The sequence below is a fragment of the Adiantum capillus-veneris genome, chromosome 12 (genome assembly GCF_014529385.1).
Source record: "Adiantum capillus-veneris isolate H3 chromosome 12, ASM1452938v2, whole genome shotgun sequence".
In the NCBI taxonomy this organism is placed as follows: Eukaryota; Viridiplantae; Streptophyta; class Polypodiopsida; order Polypodiales; family Pteridaceae; genus Adiantum; species Adiantum capillus-veneris.
Window position 1 is genome coordinate 51,868,649 of NC_140942.1, and position 15,625 is coordinate 51,884,273.

A 15,625-nucleotide genomic window follows, 5' to 3' on the forward strand; every position below is an offset into this window, starting at 1 on the left:
AATCAAATCTAAGTTCTAAAAACGCAAATGACTGAAATCCATCATACGAGTAAACGCTATCCGAAACATGATCAAAAGTCATTGAATCAGCCTCAAACTCAAAGGGGAGTCTATACACCACGTAAGGACAGTACCCTATAAATTTACACTCTAATCTCAACCTGCAAACACTCCGTGTGGTAATCGCATATGAAGACAGGCCAAAAATTACAGGTCACCGAATCTCGACTTCGATGGTTCTAATGTGTAGTTCTACTTTCTCCAGTTCTATCGATATATAGCACGCTGAATTCCGACACACAGATCAAGAGAAAACTCACAAAGAAGCTCGTGGGAGCTCGCCTCGCGTAGAAGCCGAATGCACGCACGCTTGGTATTGGTGCGTAGCCCTTGCTGTCACTATCGCAATGGCGGTGTCGCTTCTCTAATGGTTGCTCCGTAGCTCGTGTAGCAAGAGGATAAGACTCTCTCTCTCTCTCACTCTCTCTCACACACAGTCACAGCGCTCAAAAACGCAACTATTGATTAATGACAAGTCCCCCTTAGGTTTAAAAAATTTGGCTTTTATACCTCAGCCTTGGAGGCGTGAAATCATCTCTACTTACAAATGGGGACACAACTATCTTGCCTACTTGAATGGAATACAATCTAGAAACTCAATCGAGTCCGGCTAATTACAAATGATTGGCTCAATGAAAAATAATGTCGGGGGCAAGAGATTTATTACAATGAATAGTTGCAAAAGTATGGTTGTTCTGTCCTTCGGCTCAACACTCCCCCCCTCCGCGTTCATGTCGTCCCTGACATGACGTCTTTGAGCTTTGCTTCAGTGGAATCCCGATGGCTCTTTGGTTGCCGATGGTTAGGATCTTTGAATTTCCCTTGATAAACCTTGATTTATTGCTCTTCAAGGATTGCCTCTTCCATCCATGTCTTCGTAGGCTTTAGTGTTGGATTTTGCTTCTGCTATTTTGTCCTTGAGTGTGGTTCTTTTCCACTTTGTAGGCGACTTTCCTGTATCCATAGCTTCTGTAACTCCAATTTCAAAAGTTAGCGTCTTTTTTGTACTGATTGCTTAAGGCGACTTTCCTGTATCCATAGCTATTCAGGGCCTAAGGATGCAATGCATATGGAAAAATATGAATTTTGGGTGCATTTTCATGCTAGAGACATCATCTGAGTATGATGTCGAAGAAATCACTTGATATTTGATATGCATATACTTGATAGCATGTACATCATAGATATATTCCTGATTTTGTAATTGGATCTCATTTGGTCAAGTTATGGCCACTTTAGTCCTCATCAGGCTTTTGTTGAGATATTGAGTGAGAATTGGATTTTGGGATCCAAATGGGATAAAACTTTGTAGATGGCTCTCACACCACATGTTGAAAAATTCTGTATGGTCAAAATAGCTCTGAAATGTGCCAAAGTGCCTTGGAGACATCATACCCATATGATGTCCATATGGCCCAATTTGGCTCATTTTGGTTTTTTGGCTTGGATTTGGCTTTATAATGGCTTCTCCAATGATCTTATGGAATTTGAAAAGAATTTGGATCAAAATTGCTCCATGAGACATCATATGGGTATGATGTCTTTTGTGGATTTTTTGCATGAGTTTGGTTCTGTGAGCTCCTTACATGCTGGTAAAGTACTGTTTGTACTCAAATCATCATTTGAAGTTGAATATGGTTGAATTTGGATAAAAATAGGCTTTAGGTCAGGATTTTTCCGCTAAGTGGACTAATGTGGCCATATACTTGTCCAAATGGTACCAAACTTGTTGTGTGGCTTATATTCTATGTGTATAATGAGAATATGATGAAAAACATTAAGTTCTGGCCCAAAATGAGTGAAAAGACATCATATGGGTATGATGTCTTTTTTGGCCAAATTACGCTTTTGATATCCAGATGGCTTGTGCATGTTATTTACACCACTCCTACAAAGTTTCACTTGATTTGGAGCTATTTTTGCAAGTCTAGAGTCATATGTCGGTTTTATGTCCTTCTTTGCGTTTTTTGGGTTTGCAATCGATCAACTAGCTCCAAATCTCCTGTAACTTTGTATTTGGGATGGTATTAGCATGTATATAGTGAATATGAACGCAGAAGTGGAGTGTTATGTGCAAAAATGCTGTGAGACATCATATGGGTATGATGTCTGATTTGTCAAAAATGCTTTTTTCATGCAAGGCTTGTGCTGTTCTTGTGCCCTAAGCCCTTGTAGCTAGTTTTCAAATTTAAAAATCACAAGTTTAGCTAAAAGCCCCCTTTGTAGGTATTTCAGTTTTTGAGTCCTTCTTTTGGTATCGAAGTAGACTTTTCTTGATCTTAGTCCTCGAGAGTTGTATCCCGAGCTTGTGTGAGTTGTTGGGAAGTCGTCTATGTGGTTCAGGTTGACCTTGATTGTTTTTACACCACTTTTTGCCAAAGTGTCCTGTGAAACCTGTGAAAGAGGCTGTATCTGTGTGTTTCGAAAAACCGCGTCTCTCAAGAGACCACTGTTGGTGTGTATACATCTCCATGATTCTTTGCCCAAATCTACCACAAAATCTCAAACCACTAGCTCTGTGGAAGCTGAAATTACATTTTCAGCTCATAATTTATGCACTTAATTTTGAGCACCTCTCGTTCTTCCAAAAGTGCATCAAACTCGCATACTGCGCCAAAGCGGAAAACCTGAAATTTTCAAAAAACCTGAAATTTCCTGAGCTGAGTATCAGAAAATTAGTGAGGTATTTGCAAAAAGTGTCTTTTGCAAAGTTGTAGATCTCGCAAAAACGATCAGGGCAAGTGGGAATCGACCTGAATCGCCACCTTTTACTAGCTAAAAACAGACCTGTCCGGGAGTCAAAATCGGACATTTTTGGCCATTTAGTTGCATGAAAGCGTCTTTTTCCACATTGGTAAGTGAAATAGATTCGTCTTGGATTTTGGTTCTAGACATTCGTCGTTGATGGTCATTCGAATCTTTTCACGAAGTTTTGTGGCGAATGGTTGCCAAATTTGGCCGTTATGCCAAAATGACGCTTTGTGTGTCTGCCACCGAATCGGATGTTTAGACCCACTTTTGGTTGTCCAAACCCGGAGATACTCCATGGTTGCTTTGATCTCTATAAGGTCAAACTTCTTGTGAAGTTCCGTTGCATTCCGAGTCATCATCCTATTTTTGTGTAAGTGCATGGGTGGAACACCAAAGAGTGTCTGATGCATATGTCCAATGTGAGGACATCTATAAGCTTGCACAGAGTTATGCATGTTAAACAAGATGCGGTGCCAGAGAAGAGTATTGAGGGATTCTTCTTAGAGAAAGTGTAGCAAAACCTATCACTTCACACAAGAAGGGTTTTTGTTGACGAGGTTTCTCGACTCTTCCTCATTGCATCAAGTGCGTGAGTGTTTTTGGACTACTCCGTTTTCTCCACCATACAAAATAATAGACTTCGACTCTTATGCTCACCTCTTCCAGCATGAGCGACATGACTTTATGTATGCTCAACTCTCCAGCTTGAGCTTATATCTATTAGCTAGACTCATAGACCACAGAGACAATATTAGACTTGAAGCTTGGGTCTAAGCTTGGGTCTGACACTTTGCTCATTTAGTGGCTTAGCTGCCCGACTCTAGACTCTTATGCCATGTACTTTTAATGGTGACTTGGACTTACCTGATCACGTCCTAAAATCCAATTCCATATGTTATTGAGGTTTAGGCCATTCTCTTTGGTTTGGTTTTGTGATGCCATTTTGTCAAATACATTGACAAATACCTGCTCTTCATGCTTTTGTAACACACTGATGTTGCGTGGTGAGACAGGTTTTGAGGTTGAAGCAATGGTTGATGAAATCTTCTTCCAGACTGTGTTCTTTAAAACTATGACTTCTTCTTGTATCCTTGCTTTACCTTTGTTGATAAGAGGTTGTAGACTAGTTGTGGGCCTCTGTTGTTGACCTTAGTCAAGGTGGGTGATCTTGAGGAGCCATATGTTGCATTGATAGATCATGGCTCTGAGATCAATCTTATGTCCAAGAGTCTTTACATGAAGGGTAAGTGGCCGATAGACACAGACCATGGGTGGATGATTAGAGCTGCAAAAAACTCATCAGGAGAGCTGTATGGGGCTTGTTCAAATGTGAAAGTGATGATTGGTAATGTGAAGGATGAGCAAAATTTCTTTGTGTAGGAGATGTCTACCTATCCTCTTATCCTTGGGCAGCCATACATCACAGCCGTTTGCATGGAAACAAAGGTCTTGGATGATGGTTCTGCTTATGCTAGGGTAAAGAGCAGAGATGGGAAGCGAGCTGTGCAATTTTTTACTGTGTGTGTGAATCACGAGAGGAACCACAATAGTCTTCGTGAGTATCCTCTACCAAAAGCGAACAAAGAGTTCAAAGAGTACAAGGAGACAAGGGGTTTTGGCCATGTACCATTATTAAGTGGGATTGCAATGGTACAAGAAGAAAACGATTCTCACCTGACCCAAACCGAGAAGAAGCTTTTTCTACAGGTTTCCAGGGATTAACATAGCATGGGTTAGTATGTTTTATGAAGCTTGATGATATGAAAAGAAGTGCACGACAATATGTATATAGTGTACAGAAATACATGAAAGAAAATGGTTTCATAGAGGATAGTGAATACATTCCAGGTTTCTTTGAACAAGTTTCTCATGTAGATACTATGCTTGAGCTTGAAGCTATAATGGACTCTAGCATGCAAGATGTAACCCACATTGTGGAAGTATGCTCTATGGAAATGTATGATGTGATTGAGGCTTTTGAAGATAAAAAAGATTTCAATGCTAATGAAGAACCGGAAGTGCGTGTGGAGACCAAGTACAAAACGGTGGCAAAGAAAGTGAGACCAGTGGCCTTACCTTTACCATCAGATTGCAGGAAAAAGCTAGAGCAAGCTTCTTTGCAGCTGAGTCTCAGGGATCCAAAAAGAACTGGACACAAGCTCACAATGGAATCCATAAAAGAGATAAAAGTTGGTCGTGAGGAGTTTTTAATAGAAGAAGAGAAGAAGAGTTTTAAAGAAATGCTTTCAAGACATGGTAAGGCTTTTGCTTTCCAGCCACATGAGATAGGGTGTGTTGATCCTAATGTTGTTGCACCTATGGTGATCTTCACTATCCCTCATGTACCTTGGAATCTACGCCCAATTTCGGTTCCAAAAGCACATTTGCCAAAGTTAATAGAACTACTCAATGAAAAGATAAGCATGGGTATCTTGGAGCCTTCTTGTGCGCCATATTCAAACAGATGGTTCACTATGCCTAAGAAGAATGGAGCTTTGTGGTTCATACAAGATATGCAACCTGTAAACAAGGTTACCATCAGGAATGTGGGTACAGGACCTATAGTGGATGAATTTACAGAGGCGTTTGCAGGAAGGTCAATTTACTCAATGGGAGATCTCTATTCAGGGTATGATCAATTTCAGCTAGATGTTGAGAGTAGAGATCTGACAACTATGAACACACCTTTGGGACTGGTAAGGATGTGTACCTTACCTCAAGGAGCAACAAATTCAGTTGCACATATGATGAATGGGATGAACAAGGTTCTACGTGATTTCATACCTCAAATCTCAATGCGATTCTGAGTTCTCGCCAATGCGATTATGCACAAGTAAAAAGGGAACTATGGGGGGTGGTTACAGCATTGAGGTGTGACAAGGAGTACTTGATAGGGGCATCAGTGGTTGTGGAAATTGATTGTTTGCCACTTCTTGGAATGATCACAAATTGTTCGACTCTTGATATTGCAATGCTGCAATGGATAGCCTACATAAAGTCCTTAAATCCTGAGTTCAAGCATATTGTAGGGAAAGATAATCCAATGGCAGATATGCTATCTAGGGAAAGGTATGAAGATGAACAGAACATGATTATTGAGGGAGATGATGTTGGCACAAAGTTTTACACTATTGATCATGCAAACAGTAGTCATGCATGTTTTGTGTCTTCACTTGAGTCCTTTTCAGAGGAACTATATGTGGATGAATGGCTCTTGATAGGTCGCTACTTAAGTACTCTTCAGAAGCACGATGATTGGATTGAGCAAGAATTTAAGAGGATAAGAAGAAAAGCATATGGATACTTCTTGAGGGATGGCTACTTATGGAAGCATCCTAAACGAAGAGATGGAACACCATTGCGCGTAGTATGCGATAAGGTTACTGAGCAACAAATCATCAAGGAGTTCCATGAAAGTTTATGGGCAGGACATCGAGGTGTATGGGCAACATTTGCCAAAGTAAAAGAAAGGTATTGGTGGAAAGGGATGTATAAGGATGTGGCTAAGTTTGTGGAGTCTTGTGTGACATTCCAAATGTATTCAAATGTACGGCATCATGATAGACTACATCCTACTTATCCATTAGCCATGCATTACAAATGGGTTGTGGATTTGGTTACAATGCCTTTGGGACTTTGGCAAATGAGGTATTTGGTGCTTGCAAGAGAAGATTTGTCTAATCAAGTTGAAGGGAGTGCATTGAGGTTACTACCATTTGCATTGTGGGCTGACCGTACAACACATAGTTCAGTCACTAGCTATATGCCTGTTGAATTGATGTATGGTCAAAAACTTGTGATGCCAATTGAAGATGTAGTTCTTACATGGAATGTATTGCCATGGGAAGATGGAATGAGTAGCGAAGACCTTCTTGCATTGCGCATACGGCAATTGGAAAGAAGGCCTGAAGACATTGAGCTTGCAAAAGCTCTCGACTAAAGAATGCAAGGTTGAAAAACAAAGACAGATTTGACAAGATGCATAGGCTCAGACCGAAAGACATTGAAGAAGGTGATTGGGTGTTGGTGTATGATAGTAGCCTTGAAAACCAACACTCTACAATAAGGAAGCTTGCAAAGAGATGGTTTGGTCCTTATGTTGTCAAACATGTGCATGGAAATGCTACTTACACCTTGCATGAACAGGATGGGACACAATTGAAAATTCCCATTGCAGGAAAAATTAAATTATTCAAAAGAAGAGGGGATTCTGATCCATTGATGCACAACCAAGTGAAGAGGATGATGAAGACAACTATATGCAAACTGAGGATGAAAGTAAGAATATGGCGTCTGACCACGAGTTTTAATGCTCTACAAATGTTGTTGTGGCACATACCGGAGGATGTGCAGGTTCAGAGGGGGTGGATGTCATGCCGTGGCACGTACATAGTGTGAAATAAAACATTCACCTCACTCTTGACACTTTTCGATGTATGCAGATAAAAGCAATCATGTACATATTGTGATATATGTTGAAGCGTCTATTGTGGTCATTATTATGTACATACCTATCCCGGGAGTCGTGGCCCTGGATGTGGCGCATTTGCATGCTTTTTCACTTGATAAGATGCTTAATTTGGTTTTACAATGTATATATTCCAAGTGTTTCATGGTGACACACTCATCTCACCTATAAAGACTGATGTGGGCAAAAATTGCCAAAAATAGTAGCTAATAGGCGCCGTTGCAGAATTGCATGGAAAGTGCCCAAAATGGTATATTGATGGAAAATTATGCTTATCTATGCTTTTTATGCTTATGCAAGTGATCCAATAAATTTAGGGATTTTTCGCATCAAAAATGGCATTTTTTGGGTAAAGAATGAGCTGAAAATGACCTAGTTTTGGTCCAAAGTGGCAAAATGGCCCAAAAATTGACACATCAGCTGAAAATGCAATGGGGAAGAGAGAGAAGGGGGCTTTTTACAGAAAAAACCAGCAATTTTTCCCTACTGTGAAATTGCTTCCATGGTTGCTCAATCTATGTGTAGGGCAGTCCCACCTCTTCAAAATCTTGTATCTGAGCTAGTGAGGGAGTGAATTAGGGTTTCCCCTTATCAAAATGGTGTGTGGGCTTCACTTTCAAAGCTCTTAAATCTCTGAAAATTCAGAAAATGGTCGCCATGAAGGTGGAAGCTCGTGTATTCCTTTCAGTTGTTTGATGTTACGACTATGTAATTGGGGGCGAGGCTACATGATACCATGAAAGAGGTTTGGGTTTTGATTGAGATTTTTTCTTGTATGAGTATCAAGGTTTAGTGGCTGAAAATTGGGTGTTTTTAAATGGTCTTTTTAAGTGAAATTGAATGTGGTTTGGTGATCCTCTCATCCTAATCGCGACTACGCAAACAAGCAATTTCCAAGCACGACAAGAAAGAGGGTTTATGACTTTGCTGTCACAAACGCTCTTAGTTTTTTTGTCACCCTTAGAAAGAGGGTTGGTGATTCTCCACAAACACTTTTTCACAAAGTGTTTGTGACTCTCATCACAAACTCTCACAGCCAGAGGTTTTGCACCTTCCCAGCTAGACCGCACACTTTCCGACAACACTCCCTAGAACCTCTCTAAGATCATAAGAGTCCACCACTCCTAGATCCTTCCTAACTAATATATACAAAGTAAATGAATGAATCACCTCGTAGGATTAGTCTAAGGTCACCTAATTAGGGCTCTCATCCCCAGCAGCGGCGCCAAATGTTGGGCGGTTACGCTGCTAGCGGATGCTGTAATAGTGAGAACTCAACCAACAAACAAGAATGTCAGACAAGGACGGAGCTTGACCCGCAGGCGCATGGAAACAAATAGGTGTGTGTGAATCAACTACTCGACCTTGTAGAGACAATCACTACCAAGGAAATCAAATCTAAGTTCTAAAAACGCAAGTGACTGAAATCCATCCTACGAGCAAACGCTATCTGAAACATGATCAAAAGTCATCGAATCAGTCTCAAACTCAAAGGGGAGTCTATACACCAGGTAAGGATAGTACCCTATGAGTTTACACTCTAATGTCAACCTGCAAACACTCCATGCGGTAATCGCGTATGAAGACAAGCCGAAAATTACAGGTCACCGAATCTCGACTTCGATGGTTCTAATGTGTATTTCTATTCGCTGCGGTTCTATCGATATATAGCACGCTGAATTTTGACACACAGATCAAGAGAAAAATCGCAAAGAAGCTCGTGGGAGCTTGCCTCGCGTAGAAGCCGAATGCACGCACGCTTGGTATTGTTGCGTAGCCCTCGCCGTTGCTATCGCAATGGCAGTGTTGCTTCTCTAATAGTTGCTCCGTAGCTTGTGTAGCAAGAGGATAAGACTCTCTCTCTCTCTCTCTCTCTCTCTCTCTCTCTCTCTCTCTCTCTCTCACTCTCTCTCAGACACAGTCACGGCGCTCAAAAACTCAACTATTGATTAACGATAAGTCCCCCTTAGGTTTACAAAAGTTGGCTTTTATACCTCTGCCTTGGAGGCGTGAAATCATCTCTACTTACAAACGCGGGCACAACTATCTTGCCTACTTAATTGAATGGAATACAATCTGAAAATTCAATCGAGTCCCGCTAATTACAAATGATTGGCTTAATGAAAAATAATGTCGGCAAGACATTTATTACAATGAATAGTTGCAAAAGTGTGGCTGTGTTGTCCTTCGGCTCAACATAGACAAGGAGCACTAGTAGCTAAGTTTTTGAATTGAGCTGTCGCTTCCTCCAAAATTGCTGGTGCAATATCCCTAACATGTTTCCTTAAGACCCTTACAATATCCCCGAGATGCTTTCTTAAGACCCTTACCATCAGATCAAATAGCGTGTGTTGTGCCGCTAATAACAAGTGGCTCTAAATACCTCTATGCACATGCACCCCCCTACTCAATTGCGCTCTTGCCTCATATAATTTTATGCATTATGTATATACTCTAACCATTGCATCTCATCCCTATTAATGTTGTATAAATTGGCCTAATTGCCGGTTGCCTCCCCATACTGAAGGGGTGGAGAGATGGGTGTTTCGACCAAAGTGGCACGATGTGGCCAGGGAGGGGAGACACAGACATAAATATGCTTGAGTAAGAAGTAGGCCTATGGAATGTGACCAAGTTGCCGTTCTCATTGCCTTCCTTCCCTGTGATGATCCATCATTGTTGTTTTTGATTGCCTTACTTTAGCATCCATAATCTTCACCAATTCACACCACCCCAACTGAGCCTCATGTGTCTTTCTCCAATAGCTCGCTCCACTATGTAGCATAGGCTAAGGGAGAAAAGGGAAACATTGGGGATAGGCATGATGGGAACCATCCAACAATGTCTGCAACCCAACATTGGGTGCTAGCTTGCAGCCAAGGGAGGTGAGCAACCTAAAGCAAGAAAGCAAGAGAAAAACCAGTGCCGCATGGGGTTTTTGCCACTCTTGACAAACACAAAGGCAGATGGTCGGTGGTGATGGTGGAAGCTGAAGTGCAATGATATGAATCCCCTGCATGTGCATTCACGTACTCCTCAATAGGGCATGAGAGAGGGAAGGAGGGAGTTCAATAGTCAACTGTGTGCGAGAGAGAGAGAGAGAGAGAGAGAGAGAGTCCCCTTAACAATAGTTGGAGAGAGCGTATGTTAAGGCCATATTGAACCTGTCAAATACAACATCTACATTATAAACATAGTACTCGCAGGTAAAGTTAAAGGTGAAGGGTTTGATGATTTCTACTTGCACATCCTAGAATTTGCACTCATCTTTCTATGTAGCCACCCTGCTCTTTCCCCTATAGTTGAGCTTGCATTACTGCAAGTTGATGAGCATCATTATCCACATAATGGAGCATTAGAAATCTAGATTAGTGATCATATAGCATGATAGTGCCTAAAGGTAGTCATACTTTTGCTCTCTAACCGTTTCTCTATTGTATTTGCTATGCTTCTTGGGTAACCCCTAGGATGTGGATCCTATGTCAAGGGTATTGCATCCTATGCCCACTTTCATTGCCTTTAAATTTCTCATCTTCCTTTTGGTGCTCACCATGCAAATTGATGATGGCAGACATCATCCTAGGCATGTCGACTACCTTAGTGCATTCCCAGCTTCACCTCAAATTCAGCACCACCTTGAAAGAATCGTAGAGAAGGCAACCCTATACTGGCCATCATGGCATGATTGTCTTTAACGATGCCAATAGAGTTCTCTTACTACACCTTGACAAAATTGTGGAGTAGACGGTGTGGTGGCCACAAGTGGTGGGTCAGAGGGCTTCAACAAAAACTGATGTCAAAGAGATGTCTCTTGACACAGCTTAAATTGAAACCCATTGAGATCCATCAACAAGAGTAAACTTATAGTTAGTGTAAGACCCCAAGCATTTTCACCCTTCTAGCATAAATCTTAGTAGGTGGGGCGATCATAAAGTAAACACTACATAATATGTAGGAGCTACATATTGGCAATAGCAAACTATGATTTCCACGATGGAAACAAGTGGTTTATGGTAAAAGTGATGCATCCCTCTTGCCTCACATGTTTTTCAGAGCTTCAAGAAGAGGAAAACATTTAATTGCACAACCTTGCAGCAAAGGCAAGAAATGGCCTTGAAATTGCATGTAGGTGGGTCACAAGGGCTATTTGTAGCAATATGTGAAAAATAGATGTGAATGCTTTGCCTATTATTGGTAATATAATTTTCCAAAGGATGTAGTTGTTTCTTGATTTTCATGTTTGTAGATTACTTCATAAAGATATAATTTTTCATTTTAGGCTAGGTACACGATGATGTGGAAGCATGGTGTGTATATCTTTTGTACGATCCTCCCCCAAGATGCACTAGTATCTTTATTTTCTTAGATAGATGGTTGTGTGTGAAGGGTAGCAATGCCATTTCTCTACCTTATGACATTCCATTAGATTGGATCCACATGGAAATATAGACATAATAAGTCTATAGTGTCCTATGAGAATTAAACGAGAGAAACATATTGAGAAAAATGGCTTAAAAGGTATGATCCACTCCTTAAGACACAATCTTGAGGGTTTAGTGTTAGTCATTGCTTTTTGTTTCATCAGGGAAACATCTATCCATGTATACTTACATAGATTTGATCCACTAATTTTTATTACATTCTATGATGACCATAGCCATAACACATTGCATGAGCCTTTTTGATAGATATGGATGGTCTTTTGGACACCATTTTTTACATAGCTTGATCCACTAATATTTATTACATGCTATGATAGCTGAGCTATAACACATTTATAAGCCTTTCTAATAGATATGGATGATTTTTGACATCGTCGTTGAAGCTTGATCATTAGGATGGTTGCATCCTAGGGCTTTTACACTCTATAGCCGTTATAGTGTGAGCATTACAAAGCTGAGGGCAACATTAAGGTCTGCATATGAGGCACCCTCTTTGAGGCCTTCTTTATGTGCAAAGTTCAAACAAAGCAGATGTTTGAGCATCTCAAATACCATTATGTTTCTAGGAGCCCAAGCAAAAGGAATGCAATATAGTTGAAGATCTCTTGATGACACGAAAGGAGAGAGGATATCTGGTGAAAGATGAACACAGGAGCAACAAGAGCAGTACTCGAGCACCACCAACTCCTAAATGTGTTGATTCACGCCCGATGCATAGCTTCAAAACCTCTACAACCACACTCCTTGCATCGTTGTGGTAATTGCCAAATGTCATTCTGCAACATTCGCAAGCATTTTTTCCACCTCCGTTGCTACTATTTTCCTACCTTGAGTTAAAACCTTGTTATGCTCTTATAAGCCCCACACGTTTGGGGGTTGTGAATTCAAGGTAGGTGCCCTCCCATACCATCAATGATAAAAGTTTGACCACTAGCAGTGTCACATAATATAAGAGAAACATGGGAAGTTGTTGACCTGCTCGCCACATATGGGGTAGCCATTACAAGTATCAATGATGATATTGTGAGTGACAGTAATCTACTTGAAACTCAATTGCAATTCATGATGGTGATCATCATTATATGAGGGAACAATGGCTCTTCTATGGCCCTGAGTTATATATAGGTGCCTAAGGACACACATTGGTTGCTTTGAGGATAAGTCTACCTTCAAGTCCATTTACATGGATTGTGGCCCCTCTGCTACCTTGCTACACCATTCTGTTTCTTGCAAGATATCTTTGGCCCATTTTAGGGATGTGATTTCTTGGAATCCATTAATTGTAGGATGCCACAAAACACATTGAGCTATTTTGATCAATGTAAAGTGATGGTTACTTTTTAGATGAGCTGCTTGCTAACCCCAAGTCTTGCCTTTGTTATGGGGCATGTCAAACATGGGATTTGCATGGGGATGACAAAGAAGCTCTACGGTTTTTTATGAGATTCAAGGATAGGGTCACTCTCTAAATGTAATTTCTTATGCTTGCATCTTGAGCACATGTGACAATATACAAGAAGTGATATTATTCAGTAAATGTAGAGATTGTGCATGGATAAGTTTTACGTCGCTCCCTATCTAGGATTTGTTCTACTGGAATACATTGATTTCCCTCTCTCTCTCTCTCTCTCTCTCTCTCTCTCTCTCTCTCTCTCTCTCTCTCTCTCTCTCTCTCTCTCTCATAATAAAAGTCCAAACAAAATATGTATATGAACCTCACTCAAGGAAACCCACTTAACGTGGGTATGGACAAACAAAAATGTTAAAAATCATCAGGAGCACCGATTGGTGCATGCCTAATAAAGGTAGGGGAATAGTTGGTGCCTAACCTTGACTCTCTTGAGCACATGGGAGCAATGAAAGCACCGAATGTGGATATGGTAAGCTACACTTATAAAAATGCAGGCACATGACACTATAAGCCCACCGTAAAGTCCCTACGCATAGGCATAACACTCCCCCACATGGATACCTACTGCTCCTCGAGCCCTTATCATACTTGCGCACACAGCTGAGTCTTCTCATACACATAACACACACACATGTTTCTGCTCGGTTCTTCTCATACACAACACATAAACCACACACACACACACACACACACACACACACACACACACACAAAATCGCACACCTCTTGCGGCAAACAACCCCATCACACAACGGCCATCAATCAGCCAGAATCACAAACTGTAGCATCTTTTGGTGGCGGCGGCACATAACAAGGATTGGGGCTAATACACATCTCAACAACGATAATCAAACACTATTTTTTGATATTTTTTACGGTTTTTTTTTTGGTGGATTTTAGTTGGTGAAGAAACTATGATATACATACCCATTAGCTTATGATCGATTGGTCTTAATATATTCTGCATAACATTCCTTACAAGTGTTATACTTGTTGGGGTATTCGTACAGGCATAAGAGAGGAGGAAAACTCTAATATGAAAAACCTTGAGTAGAAAAATTACTGCATGGTTTGGAACACTGTATGATATGAAGTAATGACTATATGAACTAGCATAGGATGTACCATGTGAGTCTTTGGGTTCAAAAAACAAACTGAATTTTATGAAAATTTTGGTATATTGTGAAATCTCTCGAAATAAATGATCTGCATGGTATTAGACACAGGCTGAGTATATGTAGCTGATAAGTGAACAAGCAAGGAACATGCCAAGCTAGCTTTTGGGTTTCCCAAAAACATTCTGATATGGAAAAACCTAAATTTATGTAAAAATGATCGGCATGGTGTGACAAATACTATGGTATAGATTGTTAGCTCCATGAACATGCATTTGATTTACCTTGGTTTTTTTTGTTGTAAAACAAATTCTAAAAGTTAGTACAGATAATCTTGAGAAGGACTTGGCAATTAGATATATACATTGTATATCTTACTTGAATGTCTTTTTAGATATAAAAATGAACCCTGTTTGACTGTAAGTCAGATAATGTTGAGCATCCGTCAGGAATTGGCATCTTGTATGGTCTTTTTGCCAACCCTACACCGGATATCATACATGTGCAATTTCAACACAAATCATACAAATGGCGACCCCGAGCTTTCAGGTAGACCTTCTATCTACTGAGAGGATGTCCAACCAAAATTTGTCATATTTTCTTTTTAGGTTTCTAGACACTATAATAAATAGGTTTTTAACAAGTTGATTTTGAGTATTAAGAGAAATTGTAGTGGAAATGGTTTTTTTTTGTACATTATGAGGAATGGTCTATGAACTTGTAAAGAAAGGTGTTTGGAAATAATATGCTAATTATTATACTTATTGAGGAAGAGGTTTACAAGCTTGGTTTTTTTTAATATATATATAAAAGAAAATCCTCACGCGAGGCTCCTCAGAGAGGAGGACATGTTTATTTTAAAAAACAGATTTAATTACAAACGAGGCTCTGCCAAAATGTTGGCAAAATAAAAAAACTATTTCTAGATGTTTTTTACATAACAACGATGTCAAGTCCAGCATAACCTTGTCCATAAATTGATATACGTACTAAAGTAAAGTTTTTCAAGTATTTATTGGTTTATTGTTTAAATAAAATCCTCATGTGAGGTTCTTAAAAGAGGAGGGCAAGTTTACTTTTGAAAAATGGGTCTACTTACAAACAAAACTCTTGGTAAAAACCATTACTTCTAGATTGAAGGTAGTATACATCTTATCCTTTGAAAGGATCATCCACAGATTTTATGTCCTCAAAATTGATCTCCCCCCCCGTCCCCTCCTCTCTCTCTCTCTATTCTCTTGCACTCTCACTCTATCCACCTTTGGTGTAGGTTTTTGAGCGTCACATATAATCTCTATACAAAAATGTTGCTTTCTTTTGTATATTTAACTGTTTGGATACCTGTCTTCCCATCAAGGTAGCCCATGTTCTAACTGGC